The sequence below is a fragment of the Danio aesculapii genome, chromosome 20 (genome assembly GCF_903798145.1).
Source record: "Danio aesculapii chromosome 20, fDanAes4.1, whole genome shotgun sequence".
Lineage (NCBI taxonomy): Eukaryota > Metazoa > Chordata > Actinopteri > Cypriniformes > Danionidae > Danio > Danio aesculapii.
In genome coordinates, this window is record NC_079454.1 from 41,324,726 (window position 1) to 41,339,689 (window position 14,964).

A 14,964-nucleotide genomic window follows, 5' to 3' on the forward strand; every position below is an offset into this window, starting at 1 on the left:
CAGGAATTCAGAAATTAAAATGTCACTGTTAATTGTCCACTTCTGGCAGGACGATGAACTGGAAAGACAGGAAGAAGAGAGAAAAGCTATTCAATTCAAAAAAGGAAGAAATAGAAGAAATCATTTGATTAGTGTAGCGCATGTTTTCTGATAGAAACAGAATTATGTTTAATTTAGACTAGTTTAGACATACTGATTAAAAAAATATATCAAAATATTTTCAAAACAACTAGCACAGCCATCAGATTTACACAGATTTACATTTTGCCATACACAAAAAAAGTCCATCAAGTTATTTCAACTTAAATGCTGCTCCTCCTAGTTAGATAATAAAATAAAAAATACTGACGATTGGCTCAACACTTCATTAATAAACAATATATCTTTATTAAATATAGGTTTAATATTATGATAAAAAATAATACAGATAATAATAAATAAAAATTGCCATCAAAAATTGTTAATAATTTTTGACAACAATAACAACAACAATTTATATATTGATATTTGACTCTTATTATTATTATTACTATTTAATATATGTTTTAATTTCTTTGTGTCTACATTAGGAAATTCAGTGTTTTTCTATGACAGTCCATAATATTAAGACAAATGTATTGAATAGCATTAAATTCTGGTAATATTAATACAATTAAATATAATTAAAATAGAAAATAGTAAAAATTAATAATAATAATAATAATAATAAAATAATATTCCTAATTCAAATCTTAACACAAACTCGCTACATCTACATAGTAGTTATAAACTGAACATTCAGATGTCGTGCTCCTACTCATATAGGCCTAAACAAACTGTGAAAATGAGTTGCATAATGAGTCACAGTATAGGGAACTGTATATATCTAAAAGAGCCTGGATGTTTGTTGTCCATGTTGTTAACCAGACGATGGCAGCATTGTGCTACAACCGTGGTGTATTAGCATTGTGTGTGGGCAACAAACACGGGAAATGTAATGTCTTGACTTTACACTTACTCCATATATATATATATATATATATATATATATATATATAGCATAGCAAATAGAATTTAAACAATAAAAAGCCGCATATCTCACAATCTCTTCATTTTTAACAAAAGCATGGTCTTTATTAACAATGTTTGTGAAAGTGCTAGTTGAAATAGTTTAAAAAAAATCTGCATTCACAACTTTAAAGAAATCTATATGGGGAATATATGTTTCTGTGTTCTGTTCGATCAAGCTTTGAAGCAGGATGTGAATTACGTTTTTTTTATTAGTTGAAATAATTAATTAAATATTTGTTATTATTTAATTATGCAATGTATTAATTTAAATAAATTAATAAACTTAATTCACTGAAGCATGTTACCAAACTTCTACCGAAAAAGTTAACCCCCCCAATCGTCAACCTATCGCACCCTGTTTTATTGTGCGCCCCTCAAAATTGAAATGACCTCATCATTTACTCACTCTCAAATGGTTTGAAACTTTTATATAAAAAATTCTGTTGAATACAAAAGAAAACATTATGATGAATGTTGGGGAAATTTGACATATAGTAGGAACAAAACAGTACTATGGAAGTTAATGAGGTTTTTCCACCATTCATCTGAAACAACAAAAACGGAGTAAATAAAACAGGTAACAGACGATGGTAGAATTTTCAATTTTGGGGTAAACAATTAAATTTAATACAGTAACTTTTCAAAACATCTCTCCTTTCAAAATTCCTTGCATAGCTACACTATATATTAGACTCATTTTTGCTCCTTTGCTTTGTAACCAATGTTTGTAACATATTGTATTAAGTTGTCTAGGCAGCATCTCTAGCCAGAATGACTTTCTGTTTCTGCATCAAAGCATAAAATCAGGGTGAGTTTGAATGGGCATGAGCCGACATTGATGTCACTCTCAAAATGAAAGGCCATTGGCTGCCTGACATGAACCTGTTTTCACTTTACAAAGACGTGAGAACAATCAGCTTAAGATTCAATAAAGTTTGAAACCCTACTGATGCTTTCATATACGAAATGCCACTCAGGAAGGAGACTAAAGGAAAGCTCAGCTGGGTGTGCAGAACCCCTGCTTTCACTGAAGTAATTCTCCCACCCTCTTCCACCCAGCCTCATTTTGTAAGGGATTATATAATTACTTGGGTTTTTCCCAAGTTTTCGTTGTGCTCGTTTCATTGACCTTCCTGCTTACTAGTGGTACTGCACAGAAAACATACTTTTAAAACGACACCCTATACCAAACATCTAAAACATAGTATTATTATCATGGTGACAAGTTCAGCATTATTTTATTAATTATTACTTATTATTAATTTTTAAAAATTAATTGTTATTTTACTAATTACCCTTTTTTAAAATTAATTTTAATGAAAGTAAAAACAAAACATTCTCACTCTCACCCATCACTTTATAGAGTGTTTTAACAACCCATCACCAGTCAGCCATTTTGGGAAGCAGAAAGTAAACAATGCCACTGAACCATTCGAAACTTAAATCCCCCATAGCAAAATTCTCTGGCCCAGATCTGGCCCACACATTTAGCTTTTGCTTGGCCCACATGCCGCAGTGAATTACGGTACATGATTAGGCCAAGTCTGGCTTACATACAAGCTCCAAACATAGACCACATCTGGGCCAATTCTCAGCCAAGGTAATAACCCTGAACTGGACCAGATATGCTGGTGTGTCATGACTGCAGTGAATTTGATAAACTGCGATTTTTCTCAAAGCAACCTGATTGGTAGAATTTTTCTTTACTCAAAAATAATTTACTTTAAAAGTGGGTCAAGATAGGCCAAACTTACATGGCCCACATATTAATTTTTTAACATCTGGCCCAAGTCTTTTGTGCCACCTTAAAGACCGTGCCACCTCTGCCAAACCTGGGCCATGTTTGGCCCACATGCTGCATGCCAGTGCCGGACGAAGGTCTGCTGAGCCAGCTTTATGCCAAATCTTTGCTACCTTGGTCGTCTGCTGATTACTGCTGAAAGTGATCAATCATTGTGATTTTATCTTGTACTAAGAGGTCATAAAGAGTCATAAATTTGATTAAAGAAAACAAAAAAATTTAAGTGACAAACAAAAGTCCCTGATATGCCATGACGTGGACAAACAATATATATATATATATATATATATATATATATATATATATATATATATATATATATATATATATATATATATATATATATATATATATATATATATATATATATATATATATATATATAAACTTTTCTGTCTCTCAATGTCTCCCTACTGAAAAAAACATCTTAAACCAGCCTAGGCTGGTAGGCTGGTTTATCTTGTCGACCAGCCTGGTTTTAAAGGGGTTTGGGTCATTTCCAGGCTGGTTTCAGCCATTTCCAGCCTGGTCTGGTGAGGCTGGGAGATAACCAGCTAAAACCAGATTGATCAGCCTAGCCAAAACTAGCTTAAGTCCAGCTTAAACCAGGTTGGTCAAGGTGGTTTTAGTTGGTTTTAGGTGGTCATTTCCCAGCCTGACCAGCTAAGACCAGGCTGGAAAGGTGCAGTCAGTTGGCATATCAGTATGGAGTTTACATGTTCTCCCCGTGTTTGAATGGGTTTCCTCCAGGTGCTCTGGTTTCCCCCACAGTCCAAAGACATGCGGTATAGGTGAATTGAATGAACTAAATTGATTGTATGAGTGTCTGCGAATGAGATTGTATGGGTGTTTCCCAGTACTGGGTTGCAGCTGGAAGGGTATACACTGCGTAAAACATAAGCCGGAATAGTTGTTGGTTCATTTCGCTGTGACCCCTGATAAAAAAAGAGACTAAACTGAAGGAAAATGAATGAATGAATGAAACTAGCAATGTAGTGTTAAGTCTCATAGTCCCATCAATGTCTAAACATAATTAAAACACAGTACGACTCAAGAAATAACACAGGAATGCCAGTTAATCCTGATGCAGCAAGCAATGCATTCTCAGGTTTAATCGCTTGGTTGTCTTTGACAGCCAATGGCTAACAAGCATCGCCACATGGTTTGCGTCACAATGCAAGCCACAAAGAGAAGCTATGGTGAATCAGTTTTCAAACAGAAAGTAACTTTTCCCAGGACTAATGTTTGTGGTTTCAACAGAGCCATTTACATGTGACTCTGAATGCAAACTTCTGCATTGAACCTGACAAAAGAGCTTTCGAGATGAAAAGGAAAGAAGAAGTGGCTTATGGCGTTCTGTGCTGAGTGTGCACTTGCAAAAGAGTCACATTTTAATAAGCCTTTAAGAAGCCTGAAATAAATTGGCAATGACAAAACATGTACTATTGCTGTTATGACATTGCTGTAACTTCATTGCCAAAAAGCAAATTACAATTTTTTTTCTGCTGAAGAAAGACGCTTTTTAAAACTGTCATGAGAGCTTCTGGCCAGTTTGGTGTTAGAAAATGATCAAATATTCCAGATGTACAAAGCGATTAGTTATTTTATTAAGAAAAGAGAGAGTAACTTTTAAAAGTGACCAGTTGACTCTACTTAAAAACATTTATTAAACCTGTTGTAACTTTGAACCATTAAGTTGACTTAAATAAAATTGTATAATTATAAGTCTTGCTTTAATTTCAGTGTGTTGATGTACTTCCAACTTGGGCTGGGCTGGGCAAAAACGCAAACTCGATAATTATTTTCCGTATTGAATGATAATGACATATTTCCATATACAGTGCTTAGCATATATAAGTACACCCCTCACAAATCTATCTTTTAAATTCATATTTTTAATAGGAAGATATACAATATTATATTTGTGCATTTACATTAGATTAGTCAGTACTAAAGTCAAATCTGGAGCTTATCTAACAAAATAACTTATGACAACGGTCCAAAAACTAGTACACTCAAATTTATGTTATAGAAAAATATTAAATACAACTTTAAAAAGGGGAAGAATCAAGAGAAGCAAAAAAATTAAAAACTTTAGTTGAAATTTTGTATTTTTTATTTTTATTTTTGTTTGAATTTAATTGTAATACCTTTCAATTCTAAATATGTTTAATGACTAAAATATTGTTTTAATAAATATATCAGTTTAATAAATCTGTTTTGTTTAAATGCACCAAAATACATAGCCTATATTCATTGACAAATCGATAAAAATATTCAGCTTCAAAATGGGGTGTACTCAATCATTCTGAGCACTGTATTTTATTTATGCTTCCAGATTTAAAACAGCACCCCAACAATGACTGAAGCCACAAAAATTAGAGGGTCTATCAAATGGTATATCATATTTTCGAATGATAAACTTTTGGTGACCGAAAATTCAGTACATCTCTAATATCAGTTCACTTTTAGATTCCCATTGTTGCACATTTCTGCTGTGTGATTGGCTCTTAGATAAATATAGAGTAAAAAAAAAATCCAGAGCTTATCATTGTTATTGACATACATTTTATTGCGATTCGATATATTATATTGTTTACTAGCCCAGCCCTACTGTACTTCATATTTTGTTGCTTGTTTAAACTACTTATTTAAAATGAGCTGAAACAACACAACTCCAGGACTTTTTTGGGGGGGAACTTTAATTCTTTTATGTTCAATCCACTTCAATTCGTTAGGTTAACTTAATGGATTAGTGTTGGGAAAACATGAATGAATTATGTGGGACCATTAATTTTTTACAGTGAGGGATATCGAGTAGGAGGCGGGGCTTTTTTTTCTCATAGCAGATAATGGTAGAAGGGGTGGGGTTAAGAAAATTGTGTCTCCCCGTGTTCGCCTGGGTTTTCTCGGGGTGCTCCGGTTTCCACCACAGTCCAAAGACATGCGGTACAAGAATGAATGAATATCACTCAGAAAGTACATACAATGTAACAATACAGAAAATCAGTAACAATTTGTTTTTGGTCAGACGATAAATGACAGCTAACAGTACTAGCTAATAGTAAATAGACACTAACAGCTAATCAGAATCCATAGGTGTATACACTAGATATCGCTTACAGACCCTGAGTATATGTCAATAGCACTGCCATATTTGTACAGTGCTCCCAGGACAAATGTCATTCAACCGCTCTAGTCAAAACCAAAGCCAATGTGAAGATGCTGGACTTTTGGCCTGTGTACGGGTGTAGTAACGAGCGAACAAGAAAACAAAAGCATAAAGGCAGAACATTTCATAAGTACGATTTCGTTTTTTATGTTTTTGTATGTTGCGAACTTTTGTGCTCAACAAGTATTGATGATTATACAGTCTCTTACAGCCCTTTTTACAGTGAGGGATATCGAGTAGGAGGCGGGGCTTTTTTTCTCAAAGCAGATAATGGTAGAAGGGGCGGGGTTAGGAAAATTGTGTCAGAAATTGTCAAACGATGGAAGCAAATGGTCAAACTTTAATAAAAATAAAAATAAATAAATGAGCTTAAATTAATTGTTCACCTAAATATTGTCAATGTTCTATAGCAATGCAAACACTGTAAATTTTGAAAAATCCTTTTAAGTAAAGTCAACTAATCACTTTTAAAGTAACCGGTTAACTCGCTTTTTAAAGTAAAACTAACTTATCGCTTTTTGTACAATTAGATTGTTTCATTTCTTCAACTCGGAGGGAAAAAGTCTGATGTTAACAGCATCACAAGACTACAGAGGACAGAGATTCAGCTAGTCTCCTTATTCTCTACATAAAGTCTACGGCCATCTTTATTTATTAATACAAGCCATCTGTGCTTGTGTACTCAGTGTGTGCTAAAATGTGAATGAAGCAGATATAACACTGCACAACAGGATACTCAGGACCATTATTAATTAAAGGTAACATTCAGTTTCTTTCACAGACAGTTTGTTTTGATTCATAAGATAGTTAAGGAGTCATAGGCATTCATTTTGTTTTATCTGTAGATTATATGGTTTTCGACTCTCAAGATGTCAGTGACCGTTGACTATTGATTCTTAAAATTTGTTCTAAATATCATTCAGAAAGGCGACACAGTGGCTCAGTGGTTATCACTGTCGCCTCACAGCAAGAAGGTCACTGGTTCGAGTCCCAGTTGGTGTTTCTGTGTGGAGTTTGTGCGTTCTCCCCGTGTTCGCCTGGGTTTTCTCCGGGTGCTCCGGTTTCCACCACAGTCCAAAGACATGCGGTACAAGTGAATTGAATAAACTAAATTGGCCGTAGTGTATGTGTGTGAATGGATGTTTCTAGTACTGTGTTGCAGCTGGCAGAGCATCTGCTGTGTAAAACATTTGCTGGATAAGTTGGCGGTTCATTCCGCTGTGGCAACCCCTGATGAATAAAGAGACAAAGGTGAGTCAGCTGGGTCAGTTGGCATTTCTGTGTGTTTCGGAGTTTGCATGTTCTCCCTATGTTCATGGGGTTTTCCTCTGGGGTGCTCCCATTTCTCAAACCAGTGTTTCCCAACCCTGTTCCTGAAGGCACACCAACAGTACACATTTTCAACCTCTCCCTAATCAAACACACCTGAATCAACTTATCATAACACCAGAAGAGACTCCAACACCTGAAGTTAATGGGTCAGAAAAGGGAGACATCCAAAATATGTACTGTTGGTGTGCCTCCAGGAACAGGGTTGGGAAACACTGTCTCAAACAGTCCAAAGACATGTGCTGTAGGTGAATTGGGTAAATTGTCCGTAGTGTATGTGTGTGAAAGAGTGTGCATGGATGCTTCCCAGTGTACGGTTGAGGCTGGAAGGGCATCCGCTGCGTAAAACATATGCTGGATAAGTCGGCGGTTCATTCCGCTGTGGCAACCCCTGATTAAAAGGGACTAAGCCAAAAATAAAATAAGTGGAGTTACTATTTTTAGAGAAAAAGGTCAATAAAATGACAAACTACAATTGACATGAGACTGCGGCAATAGTTAGAACATTTTTTGTTGTGCTGGTTGAAAGTCTTTTCACATTCCAATAGTAATGATTACAGTAAATGATGTAAATGTACAGTATTTATTTGTATTTTTAAATTCTGGGTGAGGCATAAAACTAAAAAATGTTCATCCAATTAAATAGTGTTGGGCCGACATTCCCCATAATTCTGATAAGTAACCCAAACTGTCTGTCAACAAATGTAGATTTGTACATCTGAGCACCCATTCACGCAGATCCGCCGATGCGCGTTCACGCAGGCCACAGTCACGTGGACACGAGTAACAGCGCTAAAAACAAATGCTGAATGAAAACTTTTCCAAATCCTGAATCAATATTGGAGTTAATTTTGTACGCTGGAGGAAGCATGACACAAAAGCTGAAGTATTTCTTTTAGACAGACAATGTTCTGTTTTAAATCTATTTTAGTCACGCAAAGCTGATTGTGTTGTTTTATGAATGGGTTATGTGCACAGAAGTGTTGTTCAGCCACTGATATATTCAGTTTCATAAGAGACCTTTTACAGCATCTATAATGTAGATTCATAATTAGTTGAACAACAAAACAGAAGTAAACAGCGCTATTCCATCTAGCCTGCTCTACTGAGGTGAACTTGGTTTTATATTCACATTGGTTCATTTTTGAACAATGACAACCTGTGACACGCTCCCTATATTATTTACCATGCTACTCTGAACATTCGGTCTGAAATAGCATACGTATGGCTTAATAATAAGTGTAATTCCTGCAGCCAGCTGGCCAACCACCAAGCATACAGTAGTCACTAAGACAGCGTGTGAGAGAATGAGACTGATGAGACAGTGATGACAAGTTTTGCTTGCTAACTACACAACTGAAAATGTGCTAGATATAATACCGTTTTACGTTCAGAATTGAAGTTTTACAAAGTACTGTAAAGTTTTCTAACTGGCAAATAACATGATCTAGCGGGTGTCTGCCATCTTTAATCAGCGCATTCACGATTTCAGGAGGCGTGGCTTTAGACGGCAGGGGAGGATTGTATTTGAAAGATATTATGCTAACCGGTTAGCATTTAGACAGATCACCTACTGCACCTTTAAGTATGAACAGCTTTACTTTTATTAACTAGTTTATGTTGACTCATGTTAACAAGCATGAACTTAATTTTAATGATGCTTTACTTAATGTTCAACTATGATTAACAAAAGCTATTGTTCATTCTTTGTTCATGTTATAAATATATTAACTAATGAACCCTTGTAAAGTCTCATCAAAGCAACTTATAAAAGCAGTAATGAAGAGAACAACCTTAATTTATAGCACTGAACTCAAGGGAGAACTTTTCTGGGAAGATCTGTAAGGGTTTTAACCTAATCATTGACAAACATAACTTGGAACAAAATACATTTTGCTGCAAAAAAATAAAGAAGATGTAAGAAGTCACATGGGGATTTCTGGGAAGGCGGTGGAGACTCGTGTCAGCAAATTTCTGCATAACGTTATGCTGATCTCTCAGAATTCACACACGATTCATATTGGAAAGTTTGCAGGGAAACAAAACTACAGCTTATTGAAAATAATCAGGTTAAGCTAAATAAATATATTACCTCAGTTCAGATTTTAAGCTGTGAAGTGCATACAATTAAATAATAAAATTACATTAAATTAAGTTTAAAATAAAATAACAAATTAAATAAAATTATAAAATAAAATTAGATTATATAAAATTTTTAATTGAATAAAAAAATTCAGAAAATAAAAATTTAAATAATAAAAAACGAAATTACATTAAATAAAATATAAAATGAAATAAAACAAATTAAATTTTAAAATAAAATTATTATTTTATTTTAAATTTAATGTAAAATATGTAAAGTAAAATAAATCAAATTAAATGAAAAGTAAAATAAAATAAATAATAGAATAAAATAAAATTTTGAATTAAATGTAAAATAAAATAAAAATAACAAATTAAATGAAATTAAAATAATAAAAAAATTAATAAAATAATAAAATAAAATTACATTAAATTCAATTTTGAATTAAATGTAAAAAAATTAAACAAAAAATAAAATTACATTAAATACAATTTAAAATAAAAAATGTACTTATTATAAATAAATATATTATAAATAAAGATTTTTAATGGCTTACAGAACTAAGCTGCAGAAAAGCAAGTCCTTCAGAACAGTTTCTGTTCTAAACTTAATCAATTGCTCTGTACCGTAATCCTAAACGCTTATGCAGTTGCTGCCGCAGCTCATCAAATTAAGCGGCATATTCAGTGAATTCCAGTGCCCAGTCTGCATGCTTACACAACTAGCGCAGTTAATCCACAGCTTAAACAGTGCAGTGGGTTAAACAGACCCATCAAAGACTGAAGAAGGCGTAATGAGGCTCTGTAATCAGTGGAGAGTCTCCAGCATTGACCTGCCCTGTTACAGCTCTTTAGCTTTTAAAGTAGACACGAGACTGCCAGACCAGCTGAATGTATGTGACAGTAATAACTAGGTAATCGGCCTGTGAGTAATCGGTTATGACTAGAGCCTCATATGTGGACAGCGAGAGACACTCGATGGGGTAAACAGATCTGGAGGAACTTGTGCATTTGAGATTGATCTGATCTGAGTTTTGAAGTTTAAATCTTTAGGCAGTAATTTAAGAGTCATTCTGCGAAATATCTCTTTTTAGTTTTGAGTTGAACATTTTACTCTGCTAATATAATAATAGACATTTTAAAAACATAACACTGATTTAACAATAGAATACATATAAATAAAATGTAAAAATAATATTATATAATAAAATAATTAGATATACAGTGCTCAGTATATATCCAGTGCTCAAGTACACCCTCACAAATCTCTCATTTAAATTCATATTTTCTATAGGAAGCTTTACAATATTATATTTGTGAATATACATTAGATTAGTCAGTACTGAAGCCAAACCTGGAGCTAATCTAACAAAACAACTTCTGATAATGGGCCAAAAACTAGTAGCCCAAATTTATGTTATGAAAAATAAATATACAAGTAAAATAAAGAGAATTTTAAAAAAAACTACATAAAATTGTTGACATTTTGTAGTTTTTATATTATTATTTTTCGCAATATTTTGCATGAATTTAAATGTATTACCTTTCTATTTATAATTTCTATTTATAGATGTTTGGTAACATGGTAATTTAGTATTTTAATAAATATATCTGTTTAACAAATCTGTTTCAAATACACCCAAATATTACCTATATGCACTGAGAAATTAATAAAAAAATAAAAAAATAAAAAAATAAATACACACACACACACACACACGCGCGCACCGCACGCACACACGCGCACACACACACACACACGCACACACACACACACACACGCACACACACACACACACACACACACACACACACACACACACACACACACACACACACACACACACACACACACACACACACTTGAAGTCAGAATTCTTTTTTTTTTATATTTCCCAAATGATGTTTAAAAGAGCAAGAAAATTTTTACAGTGTGTCTGATAATATATTTTCTTCTGGAGAAATCTTATTTGTATTATTTTGGGTAGAATCAAAGCAGTTTATAACCATTATAAGGACAAAATTATTAGCCTCTTTAAACTATATATTTTTTTTCGATAGTCTGCAGAACAAACCATCATTATACAATAACTTGCCTAATTACCTTAACCTGCCTAGTTAATTTACCTAGTTAAGCCTTTAAATGTCACTTTGACCTGTATAGAAGTGTCTTGAAAAATATCTAGTCAAATATTATTTACTGTCATCATGGCAAAGAAATAAATGGAAAAAAATAAATTTAGACTTCAACTGTATACATGTACCAAAACATTTTTTATGATAATTATTTAATCATCAAACTTTTAATTAAATTAAAGTGCATTACATTAAAGAAAAAATGTCAATATTATAAAATTGTGGTTCCCCAAAACATATTTAATAAATAAAATATAAACATCATAATAACACAAAAACAAAGCACAAAACATCTAAAAAATGAAATGAAATATTCTTCAGGCCGCATACAAATATCATTATCAAAATATACTTTATTATTATTTTCACACTCACAAAAGATACCTAATTTCCCCTACCCCAAATAAACAAAAACATTAAGGTAACACTTTACAATAAGGTTCAATGAATTATCCTAATTTAATGTATTTACTAACATAAACAATAAAAAAAGCATTTTATTTGTTCTTGTTAATGTTAGTTAATGAAAACAAAGTAAAAAAAAGCCATAAACCTTATTGCACAGGTCTATCTAAAGGGTTATTTGTGCTAACTGATGATCAACAGTAAAAATGACAAATTTCCCCAACAGGGAAAAACACCAACAATCGATAATACATGGTTATATGGTGTCATGGCTTTGCAATACAACAATTCTGTTATAATGAAAGTCAATGGAGCAAAAACAGCTACAAACATAATGAAAAGGTAGTACATTTGAACAGTACACAGGTTAACATTGCATTAGTAAATGCTGAACTGTAATTAAATAAATGCTGCACAAGTAATGTTCATTCTTAGTTCATGTAAATACACGAACTAACTGAACATTACTGTAAAGTGACAAATGGAAATGTGTCAACCTCATGACATTTGTGTTCCAAAAACTAAAACATGAGTCCAGCACTCTCTGTTCCAGCACAGCAACTTCTCCAATGGGTCCAAGAAGGGAGACAAAGCTCTAAGAGATTTATGCTGCTGTCAAACCACTGCCCACCTCAGTACAGCCCTGTGGCCCACGCTTCAAAACACCCCATCACTCCTTTAGCAAAGAGCAAATATTGACCTGTCCCGTTACAGATGAATCTCAGATTGGCAGAGCACTGATGAATGCTGATTACAGCATCTCAGAAACTCAGGCGAGAGTTTCAGCGGTGCCTGCTTTATCTCTGACTCAACTTTCTGGCTTCTCAATCCATTACAAAAACCAAAGATTCAAAGTCAGCGAGGGGCCCGAGAGAGTATGCGGGGCCTCTGGATAAAGTTAGTATGACATTCATTAGACATTTGGTTTCAAGCCAATTAAATTCTTTGCTCCTGTTATAGTTTGAGCCAAAAATATGTCAGATATACATAAATATGTGCCCTTTATGTTGCACAAGGCTTAATTTCTCAATTAAATAATAATAATAAAATAAACCATTCGAATGAATTAAACAATTCAACCATATGAAATTATAAAACTAGGACCAAAATGTTCAGAAAAACATCCTGGTTATTGCACAAGACTGTTTTTGGAATTAGCACTTTATTTATTTTAAAATAACTTTTAATGTAGAGATGGTAAAAGTCAATTAAACTCTGACACCATTTGACATAAAATATTCAAATCAACTCTAAAAATTGTCTAAATATTATTCTCTATGATGCACAAGCTTTGTTTTTACAGTCATGCCTTTGTTGATTTTATATAGAGTACTGAATCCCTTTTTTTATTAGTTCGAATACACTGTAAACACTTAAATGAATTAAACTCTGAAATCATTTGAGATAAAAGGTTGTGGGTCCAATAACAAGTCCTACTCTCCAACCATTAGACTACGACAAATTTGATCTCTTTGACTCATCGAGTGAAAAAAGTGCTTTATTTGCGAATGTTTTATGCAATATTCTAGTTATGAGCAAGTTTTGCGTATTTGGATGGAAATATAGCTAATATCAAGTGTAACGGAAGTTACGTTGTGTAAAACAGTTTTGCAATTGAGAAAAACCTTAAATTGGCTGACTGAGACACACCACAAGTTCCTGTTGATTCTTTGATGTCAGAAAGAAGCACAGAAAATAAGAGCTAGTCTACATTCAGGTCACACAGACCAATGGCCCAATTAAATGTATTTAAAAGGTGAAAAAACGCGAAAGTATTTTTCCCCCTAGTCATTGTTTATGCCAGCATTAAATAAATAAAAAAAAGATTTAATATAGTTTATAAAGTCTTATTTGAACAACAGATTCAATAAAGTATTAAATGCATTACAATCAATTAAAAACACGTTTTTAAATGGTTTGTTTATAACAAAACATATATGATATAACATATCTAAAACCTCATGGTTCCACACAAGTAAACAAAAAAGAGAAAACAAAGTGCACCAATTAAAAAAAATGATTAAAATTTTTAGCAGCACAAAAACAAGTTAAATTCCATGTTGAACTCATTTGAAAGTCCATAGAAAATTATACATAATGATTTTTCGCAACTATTGAATAACCAATGTATAAAATAAATCGCTATTTCATTTAAAAATGTCTTATAAAGTGCATTAAAACATGTTTTCATAAGTAAATCCCATGAAAACCCATCAAGAATCATGTACAGTTTCACCCTTTACTTGAAAAGGGTGTTCATAAGAGGGAGTTCATCTTTATAATCAGGATTTTATGCATGCTTATGACAACTGTCATTAAATGTCATTTGATCAGTAATGTCATTTTAAATGCAAAGGTGACATTGTTTAAAATGTCATGACAACTTGACATGACCAAGACAGCATAACTGGTCATAAATCTGTCATAAACATGATTGTCAAGAGGCTATAATGGTTGTGTCATTAATACTTTTCTGACCACTTTTATCATTTAAATTATACTCAATAAATGTGCTAGTACTCTGTCAAATAACTTCATTACAGCGTTATTAATATTTTATGACATTAAAAGGTCCCATGAATTTAAAATAAAGCATTTCAGATGCTAGTATTAGTATTGTTTATTTTTAAGATATCTATAAGCTCGTGTGCTCCAAAACAGTGACAAAATTTGCATTTAGAAGATTGTAGTTTGTTACCTCTGCCTAAATGGATCAATGGTTTTATTAACGTCAAACCATACTATAGTTTCTCATCACATCAGAACCATCAAATGCTCTCTGGTATCTGACATGCCCCGCCCCCTTCAAGACACTTCTCATTTGCTTTTCATTTGATGCACTTGAGCTCAACCACTCTCACAGGCAGAGCTGTGATAAAACAAAATGCTGTTTTTTTAAAGGGGAGAAGGTACACTATGCCCCAACCTCTCATTGAGATTATATGAAAAATCATGTAAAAAAGCACATTTCAAAGCACTTCACGGGACC